The sequence below is a fragment of the Scyliorhinus torazame genome, chromosome 8, assembly GCF_047496885.1.
Source record: "Scyliorhinus torazame isolate Kashiwa2021f chromosome 8, sScyTor2.1, whole genome shotgun sequence".
NCBI classification, from domain to species: Eukaryota; Metazoa; Chordata; class Chondrichthyes; order Carcharhiniformes; family Scyliorhinidae; genus Scyliorhinus; species Scyliorhinus torazame.
Genome location: NC_092714.1, coordinates 36,355,599 through 36,370,407, shown reverse-complemented (window position 1 = coordinate 36,370,407; position 14,809 = coordinate 36,355,599). Strand labels below are relative to the sequence as shown.

Here is a 14,809-nt window from a genome sequence, read left to right as displayed (position 1 = left end):
GAGTACTCCAGTTTGTCATTGCTTTTCCCTACCCCTCCCGAACGGACGGGAAGTAGTCAATCTGTCCAGCACTACGTTGCAATCTTCAACATTATGAGCTCTATATAATCTCATTGCTTGAAACGCCTTCTAATTTTCAAATGCAGCAACCACCCCAAAAAAAACCTGCAAGTTGTACACGGTTACAGCTGGCGAACTCAGGAACAGGGAATCCCTGTTTTGACTGGGGGTTTTTATAGACAGTTAACCGAATATTTGATTCAGCGTAGTCGCCTCTTGATTGACACTCAAAGATTCCCAATGCAGAGATCGAGAGCACACAGCAATGGGAGCATAAAACAAAATCCGGACATTATCCCTTATCCGGATAACGTTCAAATGAAATAGTGCCACGGTCAATAATCCCATTGCTCCCGAATGCTTTTTAGACCATCTTCCCCGCCCCCCCCCCCCCCCATCAAAAAATTTAAAAGCCTTTTGTTGCCGACTGATTTGCTACATTCTAGCCATTGGTGTAGTTTGAGTGACTCTATGAAACTGTCTGATTCTGAGTTAAATACGTCAACATAACGTTTTTACTCATTCATTATTGAAAAGAAAAGGCACCATTGTATGAGCCATACTCGTGGCAATACTTAAAAAAATATGAAAGCACGGCGCTTGCAAAAGCAACTTTATAGGTCTTTTGGCGTGTAAGAAGACTACACACACACAGACACGCCCGCATAAACAAATAAAACACCATAACATTCTTTCGATCTAAATAATCAAACATCAATGGGGCACTATTTGTGGATATTTAGGTAATTCAAGAAAAAAATATCAGACTAGTGTGTGTGTTTGTTTACTGGAAGATTTTGCGTTGCTTTATAAATTGTCGCATTCGGAGGTTGCTACTTTACAACTTTGAATGTATTATAGTAGGGGAGAGTGCATTAAGGAAAGGGGACTGGTCAATAACAAACGTCATAATATATGGCTAAACCTAAACATCTCTGGTTCGCTTGTCTCACTTCTGGAATATTTGCAGCTATTTGCCAAATGGACTGGATAGGTTAAGCACCAAAAAATAATAATATCGACAAATTAATAAAGATGGCCAGGATGTATTAACGGAAGCTTTTATTTCATATGAATTAATAACAATTACAAGAAGCCGTATTTTACAAATACACCCACCATGGTTGTTTTACACTAGAAATAAAAATATCCATTGATAGACATTGATATATTCTGATTAATTTGCACATGCTTCTTATTATCACAAAAAGATGCTCCTACCTATTAACCATAATACGTTGCTATGAGTCAATAGTAATATACAAAAGCCACACACCAGAGATAGTTATTTTCTTTTCCCAGAGCTATCTGATAGTGAGTTAAGACCTATCAGAAACATTCCACAGCTTCCATGGAGTAGTTGCTACACTACAAAGCGAATACAAAACCTGAATGACACTGCGATGACTGTACCAATCCAGTAAATGCTTGAATGAGATTAAGCGTAGACTAGCAATTAAAGTAATCCCATCCTTTCCAATTTAATCATCAAAAACTGACTGGAATTAGTTGCAACTTAGTGTTTAAATAATTTTTAATGTGAGATATAAAACTATAACTCTTAATGTCGAGCTAGTTGCAAGTATTTTACAAAAAGGTCCTTTCGAAATTTGTCACAAGTGAGCATTTTGAGTGCATTCATAACAAAGTGATAAATTCGTAAGGAAAATACAGTTATGAAGGACAATAACAGCCATCAATGTGATTTTGTAATTTTGAGATGATTTGATATGATAAGCCTATTTAAAATAGAGGTCTTATTATTTATCATTAATGTTCGTATGTGTCTTCATACATTCTGCTTTTAAAATGGATATGTCATTTTATAGTGTAATTTTATATTTGGTTGGTTTGGCTATGGCAAATATTTGGATTTTGAAAGTTATCTGTTTCCATTTAATTTTAAAACTAAGCTTTGGCCATGTTTATTGTACTTAACAAAATTAATTGATGTACAACTCACTGATGTGAGTTGGAATATTCACGCTAATCTTTTGGTTAAAAAGTATCATACCATTAATTCCCAGTTGATCCTCAGTTCTCCTGCACCCTCAATACATCCTTTCTCTTCAAGTTCCCTCTTTACCAGCATGTTATACTTAATCCTGGCTATCTGGATCATTTGAGTGTATTTTTGTGAGAAAGGGGACCAGGAGAGACGTTGCTGATTTCACAAGCAAAAGAATGTCCTAAAATTGTTATGCTGGCTTTTAGAAGTATAACAATTAGAATTGAAACTGATTAACTATCATAGTGTTTGATTTTTAAAATGTTTTAGTTGAATTCCTGGGTACTCTTGTTAGTGGTATTTGTTTCATAAATTATTAATATTTTAATTCTGTATTTAAAATATTCATCTGAATTGAGGTTACGGGTTCTGATACACAAAATATGAATTTGTTTTTAATCTGTAAATAATTATTTCAGAATAAAAAGCCTTTAAAGCTTTTGTATCTACAGGGAATTGGAATAAATTACAAAGCAGGGGAGGGAAGGTGGGTGGAATTCGTTGTTTTATTTGTGAATAGCAGAAGATTATCTTTTCACCCATTCATCTAAACCACAAAATTACCTTTGTTCTTGTGTTTGGTGAACATCAGAGAAACCAACAGATTTCAGATAAAGATTCAGCTCACCTCCCAGTCAAACCACAGAACTGAAGTCAAAGTGATCGCTATAAATGGCAATTGGGTGGTGGCAGATTCACCAACACAGGGCTCCAGTTTATATACTTGATTAGCTAAGAGGGCATTTATTAAACAACAAAATTAAGGCTGGATAGTCAGCGTTATAACCCATGGTTTCTGACTTTCTCTTTAAAAATGTTATCCATCACTGGCCATTTTTAAGCTCGAGCATAAATATTTTAACACATATTTATAATTATATCCTGCAGAAAGGAATCCTTATGCATTTTCCACAGTTTCATTCATTGGGCGATTATTTTATTTTGAAAATAGTTTCAATATAAAGAAAACAGAACATAAGCAGTAATTAGGACAAGTGGCAATTGAGAGGTGCTCAAGAACTGGCATTCTTACTACCCCTGGGTATTTTGATTGTAAAATTGGATTATTTGGGCAATGATATGTGGTATACAGGTAAGCATAGAAATTGACAGAAGGTCACATTACGCCAAATTACTTGCTCTGACAGCAGGGCATGTTGAAATTACTTGGAGGGTTTGCTCTGCCTTGCAGGATTTACAGGGCAATTTCAAAATACTGCAATGAACCATAATATCCAGAACCAAGGCAGTTATAGCATCAAGGGTATGGTAATGTGAAACTAGATTTTTTTGGCAAAATTATCACTAAAACTCAGGAAGTTAATCAAAATTGCTATTCAAATATATAAAACATGGAGGGATTTTTAAAAAGTAAAAGACTTGTATATTTTCTTCTTGAATCGTTTCTCTCAAATGCCTCCTGTTCATCACAGAAGCCCATTTCGAAACACAAGATGCATATTAACTCTGGTAGCATCAATATGGAGTGTTATATTAAACTTTTCTGTCCGGAATTTATGAGAATCACTAAAATAACCATTCAGTTTAAAGACGACTCAGTAACATCTTTGTTCATTTCACTGTTTGGTCAAATTTAACATTAAGATTAACACTTGCAATTGCTAGAAATGATCATATTTAGCTCTTGCTTCCCACCATTTGATTATGTTTTCAGCAGTCTATATTTACAAGTACAAATTTGAATTGACTAATGTATTAGGCCAGTGTTTGACCTTTCACACATGACCCCATCTGCCATACTGTCTATTTACGGGACTCATGAACTCAAGCGCTGTGAATTATTTAATGACTATTTGCAGTTTTTAATAATTACCCAACTCTCGAGGTACTGTGCTCAGGTGGGATCTAAGAGAAAAAAAGATTTTGTACGCCAAATACAAAATTGTGTCCATACTATTTATTTATTTTATTTTGTTATGGGGTCATTGTTATTGATATGGGGATTGACATTACATTCGTTACTGATTATTGTTTATATTGTTGGGTGTAAATTTGGGAGAAAATTTAAAAAAGGAGAATAAAAAATATTTTATTTTATTTTGTTCCTTATTCTTCAATGAGGGTACTAGCTGTCCATTAGGGCATGGTTCCATGGGTACCATTTACATACAAACATATATATTAGGAGCAGGAGTAGGCCATTCGGCCCATCAAGCCTGCTCCACCATTCAATAAGATCACGGCTGATCTGATTGTAACCTCAAATTCATATTCCTGCCTACCCCACCGGCAGCTCACCCCAGTGGGAACATTTCACATGCAATTTGCAGCAAGTTGCTGCTCAAATATGAAGCAACATGAAGTGTTAACAACTTGTAAGCTCATGGCCAATACACCGTGCAATATTCCTAATTCTGTTGGAGGGGCAAAGTGGAGGGTAGTGGATCCATCCTCATCAGGGATAATGAAAATCTTGGAGTATACTTCATTCAACCTAATGCAATTTGGAGGTTTCACATTATGAGGTGGCCTGGGACATAGCAGGGGGTCTATGCACACAGCTATTAAATAGGGAATGCCCAGGGCAGCATGGTGGCGCAGTGGGTTAGCCCTGCTGCCTCACGGCGCAGAGGTCCCAGGTTCGATCCCGGCTCTGGGTCACTGTCTGTGCGGAGTTTGCACATTCTTCCCATGTTTGCGTGGGTTTCACCCCCACAACCCAAAGATGTGCAAGCTAGGTGGATTGGCCACACTAAACTGTCCCTTAATTGGAAAAAATGGATTGGGTGCTCTAAATTTATATTTTAAAAAATAGTGAATGCCCCGGGGTGATCTGAGGAACGGGATGAAAACATATATAGGCAGCATGGTAGCAGAGTGGCTAGCACTGTTGCTTCACAGCTCCAGGGTCGCAGGTTCGATTCCCGGCTTGAGTTTGCACCGACCCTCCGAAAGAGCATTCTACACAAGTCCACTTCACCACCCCAGTAACCTGCACATCTTTGGACCGTGGGAGGAAACCAGAGCACCATGCAGACACAGGGAGAACGTGCAAACTCCACAGACAGTGACCCAAGTCAGTAATCGAACCTGGGATCCTGGAGCTGTGAGGCAGCAATGCTAACCACTGTACCACCGTGCCGACCTGCATATATTGCAGTTCATTTGATTTTGTTGGGTTAAACTCTTGGAAATGCCTCCCTAACAGTATTGTGGTGGTAGCTTCATCAAACAGACTCCAGGGGCTCCAGATGAAGGCCCACCACAAGTTCTTTGAGGGACAAAGGGATAGGCACTGAATGCAGGCTTTGCCTGCTGAGGCCATATCTCAAATAATAAATTAAAGGTAAAAGCAAAATATATTACAAAATAAATTTAAAATGTTTGGATAGAGGTAGAAGACTGTCTGGCCTGTTGCCTCAGCTCCCACCGTTCCATCACTCAGCCACCTTGACCAGCCAGACTAAGTTTCCTTTCCATTGATGCTATACCATGAAAAGGGCATTCATTTGCTCAAAACAATATTTTCTTAATAAGGAGCTTCTTAGTCAAAGAATATTACCTCAAATTTGTAGATAAGTTATTGTCTAAATGGCTGGACATTGAAAAGCTGTTTCTCATTACTAAAACCAATGCTTTAAAATGGATTGTATTAGATTAGATTAGAATAGAATAAAATAGAATAGAATCCCTAAAGTGCAGAAGGAGGCCATTTGGCCCATTACATCTGCTGTTGTGACGACAACCAGAGAGCACTGCAAATGTTGTACAGCCTACCACTCACTTAAACTAGGATGTTGGGAGGCTGAATAGTTTAATCGAGAATCTTTAGCGACTGTCAAGATCTCAGAATACAAAACAAGCTTCCAGAGGGAGGGAGGTCACCATCCTAACCCACTTCCCCCACGTTAGCCCTCCTCATTCCCTCATTTATTGGCTTGTCTTTGGCATGAAACATTTCCAACTTTTCCTTACAAAATAACTGCCAGTTGAACCACCTAGAAGGGTTACTTTCCGAGCACGTAGTTCACTATGACGTCTCACAGAGCTGAATGGTTTCACGCCCTCCAGACTAAGTGGTCAACTTTGATTATTTTATGGCCCTTCATGTACTTCTGGGCTAATTTTGTGCAAAGGCGTAATTGCAAACTACAATATGCCATAATTAAAGAGACCCTGACCAAAGTAGGCAAATTATTGCCTGACCCTGACCAAAATAGGCATCTCAGCGGTGCCTAGTGAGTTGCTCTTTAGGGCGGCACGGTAGCACAGTGGTTAGCACTGTTGCTTCACAGCACCAGGGTCCCAGGTTCAATTACCGTTTGGATCACTGTCTGTGCAGAGTCTGCACGTTCTCTCTCGGTGTCTGCGTGGGTTTCCTTCGGGTGCTCCAGTTTCCTCCCATTAGCCACGAAAGACGTGCTTGTTAGGTGAATTGGTGAATTAGGTGAATTCTGAATTCTCCCTCTATGCATCCGAATAGGCGCTGGAATGTGGGGACTAAGGGATTTTCACAGTAACGTAATTGCCGTGTTAATGTAAGTCTACTTGTGACATTAATAAAGATTATAAAGTAAGCAGGTTCACTAACTCTTAAAACAATAACGCTGTACTTATCCTACCTTTTGAACATTATTTCTATGCTTTCAAAACCCCAAACATTTTATCCTTCTGATAATTTTGCCAGCAATTCTTTACAAAATGACAAATAATTGGGGAAACAAATTGGATTTGGAGTTGTGATTGCAACACAATTAAATCGGCACATTAGAGTCGGGTCCAGTGAATCATTGCCTGGAAAGCAGTACTCTATGTGTGTATTACTTGAAGTCAACATTAGTTTAATATCTAAACATATTTATAGTGTCAAGGGTATTATTCATTCTGCACAAGCTGACAGGCACTGCGTTGCCAAAAAAGCATCAATGAATTAGATAATTTTAGGCAGCTTGTTTCAGTTCATTCTGTGCGAACAGTACTAGTGGTCATTTTATAAGTGAAAAAAAATGCCTTTCCCTTTTGAATGAGGTTTGATTAATTCTGATCACATTATCTGAAATCACCAAGAGGTTTTACCTCAACTTTTATTGATTTGAAAATCCTGGATGAATTCCCACATAAGAATCATTGATTGCCCCATTCACTTTCATAGATATGTAACAGAAGGCTAGAAATGATCATTTGTAATATTAGTACAGAGATACTGACTTTGTAAAATGTTTCTCAGACGGTAATAAAGCCATTAAAACTAAAACTTTGTTGAAATAGTGGACAAGGGAATGGTATAAATTAGACATAATGGGAATACAGTATTGTCAACAGCCTCCTGTTGCTGACATTAGTTCGGAAAACATTCTTCTGCTATTCTGGTCGTGGCAGTCATCCATTTCAAATAAACAGGTGAAATGCTTGCATTAAAACATTGCCTCACAAACGTTGCTCCTTGCGTTACAACTTGACTGATAGTCTGAAAATATCAGCCATAGATATTTCCACGTTTCCAGGTAGAGCAGAGATCACATTTTCGCTTATGCAAATATCTTAAATGTTTGTGTGCTAATATCACAAGCTGCAATTTCTAGGGACAAGAGGCTCATATCGTATTTTTGTTGCTTAATAGTTAAATGCGCACTAGTCTGAGAAAACATGAAAAGTGTCTTGTCGTATTTGATACCAAGAATGGAATAGTGTATTACTTCTTGGCTGTTTGGCATTAACACATCAAACAGATTTTATGAAAGAAAGGCTTAGGGCACAGTCGTGCAGTGGTTAGCACTGCTGCCTCACAGCGCCGAGGACCCAGGTCCAATCCCAGCTTTGGGTCACTTTCTGTGTAGAGTTTGCACATTCTCCCCGTGTCTGCGTGGGTTTCACCCCCACAAACCAAAGATGTGCAGGGTAGGTGGATTAGCCATGCTAAATTGCCCCTTAATTGGAAAAAAAAATTGGGTACTCTAAATTAATTTTTTTAAAGGTTTATATTTAGGGCTTGTGCATGTTACTCAAAGTGAAGTGCTCATTATTGGTTTATAATGTTCCCTGCCTTCACTGTCCTTGCACGATGAGAGAGGAATTTTGATCATATTCTAATGTAAATGCAAATTGTTTGTGTTGTTTGTACGCGTGCATGATTGCAATATGTATGTATTTGTGTGCTGCTGACTGTGTGGGTGGTGTGGTGTGGCTGTACGTGTGGGCAGGTATGTGGCCGTGTGCATCTAGTCTGTGTGGTGTGGCTGTATGCGTGGAGAGATTTGACTGTGTGTGGTGTCTGGGTGTTTTTGAATGCAAAATGCATAAACAAACAGATGACAAGTAATGTTTGGTTCTCACAAACTTTAAAAAAACAACTTATTCAGTTCTCACAAGGTTAATGGTGAGATTTATACAGCAACACAGCTTCATTTGGATTTAGTTGGAAAGCCAACTGGAGTCACTCCAAGCAATATGATACATTCTTATTAGATTGATGAGCATCATTAACCTTTAGTAATTTTAACATATTTTCTTCTCTATCTTCTAAAAGATCACTACTACAATGACGGCAAACATTTTCTCTCAAAAGCCATCCTCTTTACTTTGGCCGTATCTCCACAAATGCTTGAAAACTACGATTTTGGACAATGCAGTCTTCATTATGTGCACAGCTTGTGTGACATAAGTATGTTTCTATTTAAACTAGTTGTTGTGCTGCAAAGACCTATTAACATTAACAGCATTTTACACGTGTCCGAGACATTATCCTTACTTTGGAGTCGCCTGAACCTCTGCTTCTGGCTCATTCCATGGTTATACCACACATCTGAGATTGGGCAATACGGAGTTATACTGCCCACTCTGCCCTACCTTCCAATCAGAAGAAAACAGTGCCCTTTCCCAGCAAATGTCAACGGGTTTACACAAGCAACTGCTAACCAGCTAACAGTACTGTTGAAAATGTTAACATTGGGAAAGTGCTAACTGGAGTGTTGCCTCTGCTCCAGCATTGACAATGGAAAGGTGAACTGCATGGGAACTTTTTAAACTCTAGTTTTATCCTTGTAAAGCTGACTTTGCACCAGTTGTAGCCATGCTACAGCTGGTGTGAAGCCTATGTTGTTTGAGACTGCTTCCTGGAGGTGCTCATAGAGCTGAAGTTAAATCCTGAGCTGACAGAAGTTTGGCCACAGTGAGTTATGCTGCTCATTGACATAAAGCCAACATTGCGTTGCAGCAATGCAGAACATTCAGCAAAGCTCTGCTGCCCATATCCTAACTTGAACCAAGTCCCATTCATCCTTCATCTCTGTGCTTACTGATCCAGCATCATTCGCAATCAGGGGCAGAAAAAATGAATGATTTATTTTCAATTGAAGTGCAATTGTCCTGATACTTAATCCAGGCTGTACTGAGGGAGTACCATATTGTCTGAGGAACCCTGTTTCAAATGAGAAATTAAACCAGGGCCTCTGGTCTGACTACTCAACAGACTCAGAACGATTCTGCAGCATTATTTCTAGAAATGACTTGGATGAAGGCACTGAAGGTACGTTTGCTAAATTTGCTGATGACACAAAGATAGTAAGAAGTCTTACAACAACAGGTTAAAGTCCATGTCTGATGGTGGGATGGAACTTATTGATGTCATTGTGTAGTTGTTTCAGTTATTCTTCACCGTTGGCCCAAAGGAAAAAAATGTCATTCATGTATCTGGTGTATAACGTCGGTTAAAGGTCCTGTGCGGTAAGGAGGTCTTGTTCAAACTTGTGCATGAAGATGTTGGCATATTGTGGTGCGAATTTGGTCCCCATGGCTGTTCAGTGTGTCGAGATGAAGAACTTGTTGTCGAAGGTTAAGACGTTGTGATCCAGAATGAAGCGGATGAGTTGCAGAATTGCATTTGGAGATTGGCAGTTGTCGGTTTTGAGTACTGAGGCAGTTGCAGCAATGCCGGGGGATGCTGGTGTAGAGTGCCAAGATGTCCGTTGGACGTTGGACGTCCATTGGATGGACTTTGACCTGGTGTTGTAAGACTTCTTACTGTGCTCACCCCAGTCCAACGCCGGCAACTCCACATCATGGACACAAAGATAGGCAGGGAAGTAAATTGTGAAGAGGACGTAAGGAAGCTAAAAGGAACATAGAGAGGTTAATAATCATTTATTAGTGTCACAAGTAGGCTTACATTAATACTGCAATGAAGTTACTGTGAAAAGCCCCTAGTCACCACATTCCGGTCGCCTGTTCGGGTACACAGAGGGAGAATTCAGAATGTCCAGTTCACCGAAGAGCACATCTTTCAGGACTTGTGGGACGAAACCGGAGTACCCGGAGGAAACCCACGCAGACATGAGGAGAACTCCGCACAGACAGTGACCCAAGTCGGGAATCGAACCCGGGTCCCCGGTGCTGTGAAGTGACAGTGCTAACCACTGTGCTACTGTGCCACCGGTAATGTGAGTGGGCAAAAATTTGGCAAATGGAGTATAATGTGGGCAAATGTGAAATTGTCCACTTTGGCAAGGAAGAATAAAAAGAAGCTTATTATCTAAATGGCGAGAGATTGCAGAGCTCTGAGGCACAGAGGGATCTGGATGTCCCAGAACATGAATGACAAAAGGCCAATACACAGGTATAGCAAGTAATTGGGAAAGCTAATAGAATGTTACAATTTATTGTGAGAGTAATTGAGTACAAAAGTAGGGATGTTATGCTTCAGTTATACAGGGCATTGTTGAGACCACATCTGGAGTATTGTGTACAGTATTGGTCTCTTATTTAAGTAAATATTTAAATGCGTTAGAAGCAATTCAGAGAAGGTTTACTAGACTAATACCAGGAATGGGTGGGTTGTCTTATGAGGAAAGGTTGCAGAGGTTAGACTTGTATCCACGAGTTCAGAGGAGTAAGCGGTGACTTGATCGAAACAGGGTGAATATGGAGAAGATGTTTCCTCTAATTGGAGAATCTAGAACCGGGGTCACTGTTTAAAAATAAAGCATTGCTAATGTAAGACAGAGACGAGGATCGTGAGTCTCTGGAACTCTCTTCCTAAAAAGGCAGTGGAAGCAGAATCTTTGAATATGTTTAAGGCAGAGCTAGATAGATTCTTGATTAACCAGGAGAGTGAAAGGTTATGGGGGAGGGAGAGACAGGTTAATGTGGAGTTGGCATTACAATCAGATCAGCCATGATCTTGTTAAATGTCAGAGCAGACTCCTGATCCAAATTTGCATGTTCATATGAATTTATATGATGAGAAGTTCTCTTGCTGAATTGGTCAATGTTCCGACCTGAACTGACACCAGCAAAAACATATTAACTGGTCATTACTTTATTTTCTGTTTGTTATTGAGATGAATTTAATAGGTTAAGTAAGCTGCAGGAGAAACAGGAACCTGTCAAATGATACAAAGGACCATCTGAGTGATGCAATGGCGGGCTTTAGAAAAACAAGTCGGTGCGAGTAATTAAGATGATGAGAAATACAGGGAAGGCTCCAGTTTTGCTACGTAAACAGGATATGGTGAAATTGATGGCAAATTTTATAGGGGGAACAGAACCCCTTTCCGGAGATAAGCTCAGACATTGATGTGGCTACACCTGATGTACCAACCTAATCCCGCTCCACCCCGAACACCGATAGACACACACCTTGCCAGTTTACTCTTTTTAGCTCAGTGTGGCACAGTGCCTCATAATTTGGCAGCTCTCCCCCATTGCCTTTCTGACTTCTCCAATTTGGCCAACCAAGCTCCGTGCAAGCTTTAGGAATTATATTCTCTCCTTATTCTTGACACTTTGCAAATATCTCACTTGTAAGAAATCTGAAAATATCAACAACTGTTGCCCTCCTTTATTGTAAATGCTGTCTGGTGACCTTTTGTGCATTAGTTGGACTTACACAAAAATCTTAAAAGGAGAGAGTTGAATTTGCAATGTACAACATCTGTAACACATTACTTAAAGGTTTGTGTTATTTTAAGAGCATTATAGGCATTGTACTTAATACTAGTGGTGCGATTTAACGGGGAAAAACATTGTCCCATTTTGGGCACGTTTAGTGTGGTCTTTCTTGGCGTCTACTGTGCCGAGAAAGACATCGCTATTTAACGGCACTTTAACGGGATTTTTTTGGCCTCACCGAGGAACGCCACTTACATCATTTCCTGCACTGTCGAGTTCAGCTTGCCAGTGCAGGAAGAGTATGCACAGAACGGGGCACCATTTTTAAACACCGCCCCAATCTTTCGACCAACCCTCAGCATCCCCACCGCAGCCTCCGGATCCCCCACTATGCCCATTTACCTGTTACAGGGTCGTTCAACCCCCCCCTTCAGCCCACCTCTTAAGAGCAAGGTGGCCTGATAGTGATCCCAGGCATGAGAAACCTGGTACTTGGGCACTTTGGCACTGCCAACCTGGCACCCTAGCACTACTAGCCTGGCTGTACTGCCTGGGCAGGGTGCCCAGTTGGCACTGCTAAGGTACCAGTCTGGCAGTTCCAGGGTACTCAGGTGTCAGTGGGAGTGCGAAGATACCACTCTGCCCAGAGCCCGACTACCCAGGGGTCTCTATTGGCATGGGAGACCCCCCACCCCAGGGCTGTAATGCCTGGTCGATATTTGTGGAAACCAGTGCTAAATAGCGCCATGGCAAGGTCTCCCAGGTGCGACCGTTAGTTCCTGGGCCCTGGCAAATACAGCGCAGACATATTTAATGGCTAACTTAAATATGTTAATCTGGATCTCACCCAATGAGGGCAAGATGCAGATTGCAAAGTCTCCCGAGATTCCGTTAAATCTCTTGAGACTCTTCGAGCATTGCAAACCTCTCACAAGATTAAATGGCCTTATTGGGCCACAAAGGCAGGTGCGATGAGGCCATTAAATCGCATCCAGGTTGTACAGGGAACTATCATTAATAATCATTCCTGCAGCAATATGAATAACCTGTTATGATGTCACCTCCTTAATAAGCACCTAATTTCAGATCACAGACAACCTATGAATAAGTAAGCTAATATTTAAGAGGTAATTTTCTGCTCTTTGCTCCTAGCATTGTGTATTGCAAACTGAGAACACTTATTAGAGTATTAAGATCGAGGGTTGCATCTGTGTTATGCAGTCTATCTAATTTCTTTTCATTGCAATGGATGAAAAGTTCAGTGGACTGTATGCTTTATTCTGTGCTCAGTATTCAGATACAGGCCCTTCATGTGCATTGCTCCCACTAAGTGTTTAAAAGTGGGTGATTTGCCCAAAGGACCATTTTGTCAATACATTTCTTTTCAATGAACACCGCTTTTATTTCTTCAGTTAGTACTCAAAAAGATAAAAGCTTAACTATTTTAGCTGAGGAAAGTGAGCTTTTATGCTTACTGGTGTTCTAGGAAATGCTGAATCCAGTCCCATTCTCCAGTAAAACCTTGTCTGTGAAGTTCTCAGTTTGTCTCAGATTGCGAAATACCAGCGCAGCCATTTCCTGTTGCCATTTGTGTGCAGAATCTTTGATAAGTCACTGCGATTCTATCACATATGACTGGTAAGTGACTTGTTTGCATAGTGTTGAGACTTGCCTGCACCAATGTTCAAATCCAGTGGTGTATATAGGCCAAAGTAAAGACTGTTGCACTTTGGTAGAAAATAGCCTGCGTATTTCTGTGAAAGGCCACTAATTCTACAACAGTATTGGAAAAGTAGGGGCTGGTTTAAGGGGCTGGTTTAGCTCAGTTGGCTGGACAGCTGGTTTGTGAGGGAGAACGTAGGCCAACAACCTGGGTTCAAACCCTGTACCGGCTGAGGATATTAATGAAGGTTCAACCTTGCCCCTTGCCTAAGGTGTGGTGATTCTCAGGTCAATTCACCACCAGTTAGTTTCCCCCCTTTGAGGCAGCCCATCGTCGTTTGGGATTATGGAGACTTTACTGGAAAGCCTGAAAACATTGTGTTACATACAGGATGTTAATTCAGGAAATGAACTACATTCTTGTTGACTCACCTTGTAGTTAATGAATATACTGGCTTGCAATTTTCTGGCCTGTCCCACCGATGGCAAACCCCATGCCATGGGTTTCCCATTGGCACCAGCGGAACCATAATATCCTGTGGCCAGTCAATGGGGAGCCATCTCCGCCACCGCGGAATACGCCTGGGGGGGGGGGGTCACAGAAAATCCTGCCCATCATTGCTCTCTTTCATCTGGGGTTTTTTTGAATCACTATTTTTTGCCCCCTCACACAAATGTGTTTTTTTATTTGTTCAAGGGGTGTGGGCTTTGCTGGCCAGGACAGCATTCTGCCATTCCCAAATACCTTTTAGAAGGTGGTGGTGAGCTGCCTTCTTGAACCGCTGCAGTTGATGTTGTTCAGGTACAGCATCAGTGCTGTTCTGTCAGGAAAGAGGAACATAAGACCATAAGAAAAAGCACGGGGTCCTGGGAGCAGGATCCCAGGCAATGTGGGTCCAGGAGCCAGAGAATTGTTGCGACCCCCTGGGCTAGGGCATAGTCAATTCCAGTCCCACTTGACCAGGAGTCGCAACACAATTGAAATTAACAAATGATCCTACGAGAAACACCCAAAGTCTCTGGTCATTGGCTGCCCATTAACTACAGTCGCCAGGTTTGTAGATTTAAACACAATTCATTTTTATTAATGACAATAACCATAATTAAATATGTTGCAAATACAACACTGAGCAGAAATACGCACAGATCGAGAAAGAAGGTCTTGCCATAATCTATTGTGTCATGAAATTTCACCAGTGTGTCTATAGGTGACGCTTCACAATAATAACTGAT

The 14,809-nt window shown here is 40.7% G+C and overlaps 1 protein-coding gene across 3 annotated transcripts in view; it reads left to right on the top strand.

Annotated features, from left to right (window-relative positions):
• The window catches only part of runx1 (RUNX family transcription factor 1), a 268,198-nt gene that overhangs the window by 205,911 nt on the left and 47,478 nt on the right, over positions 1 to 14,809 (top strand). The window lies entirely within an intron of this gene.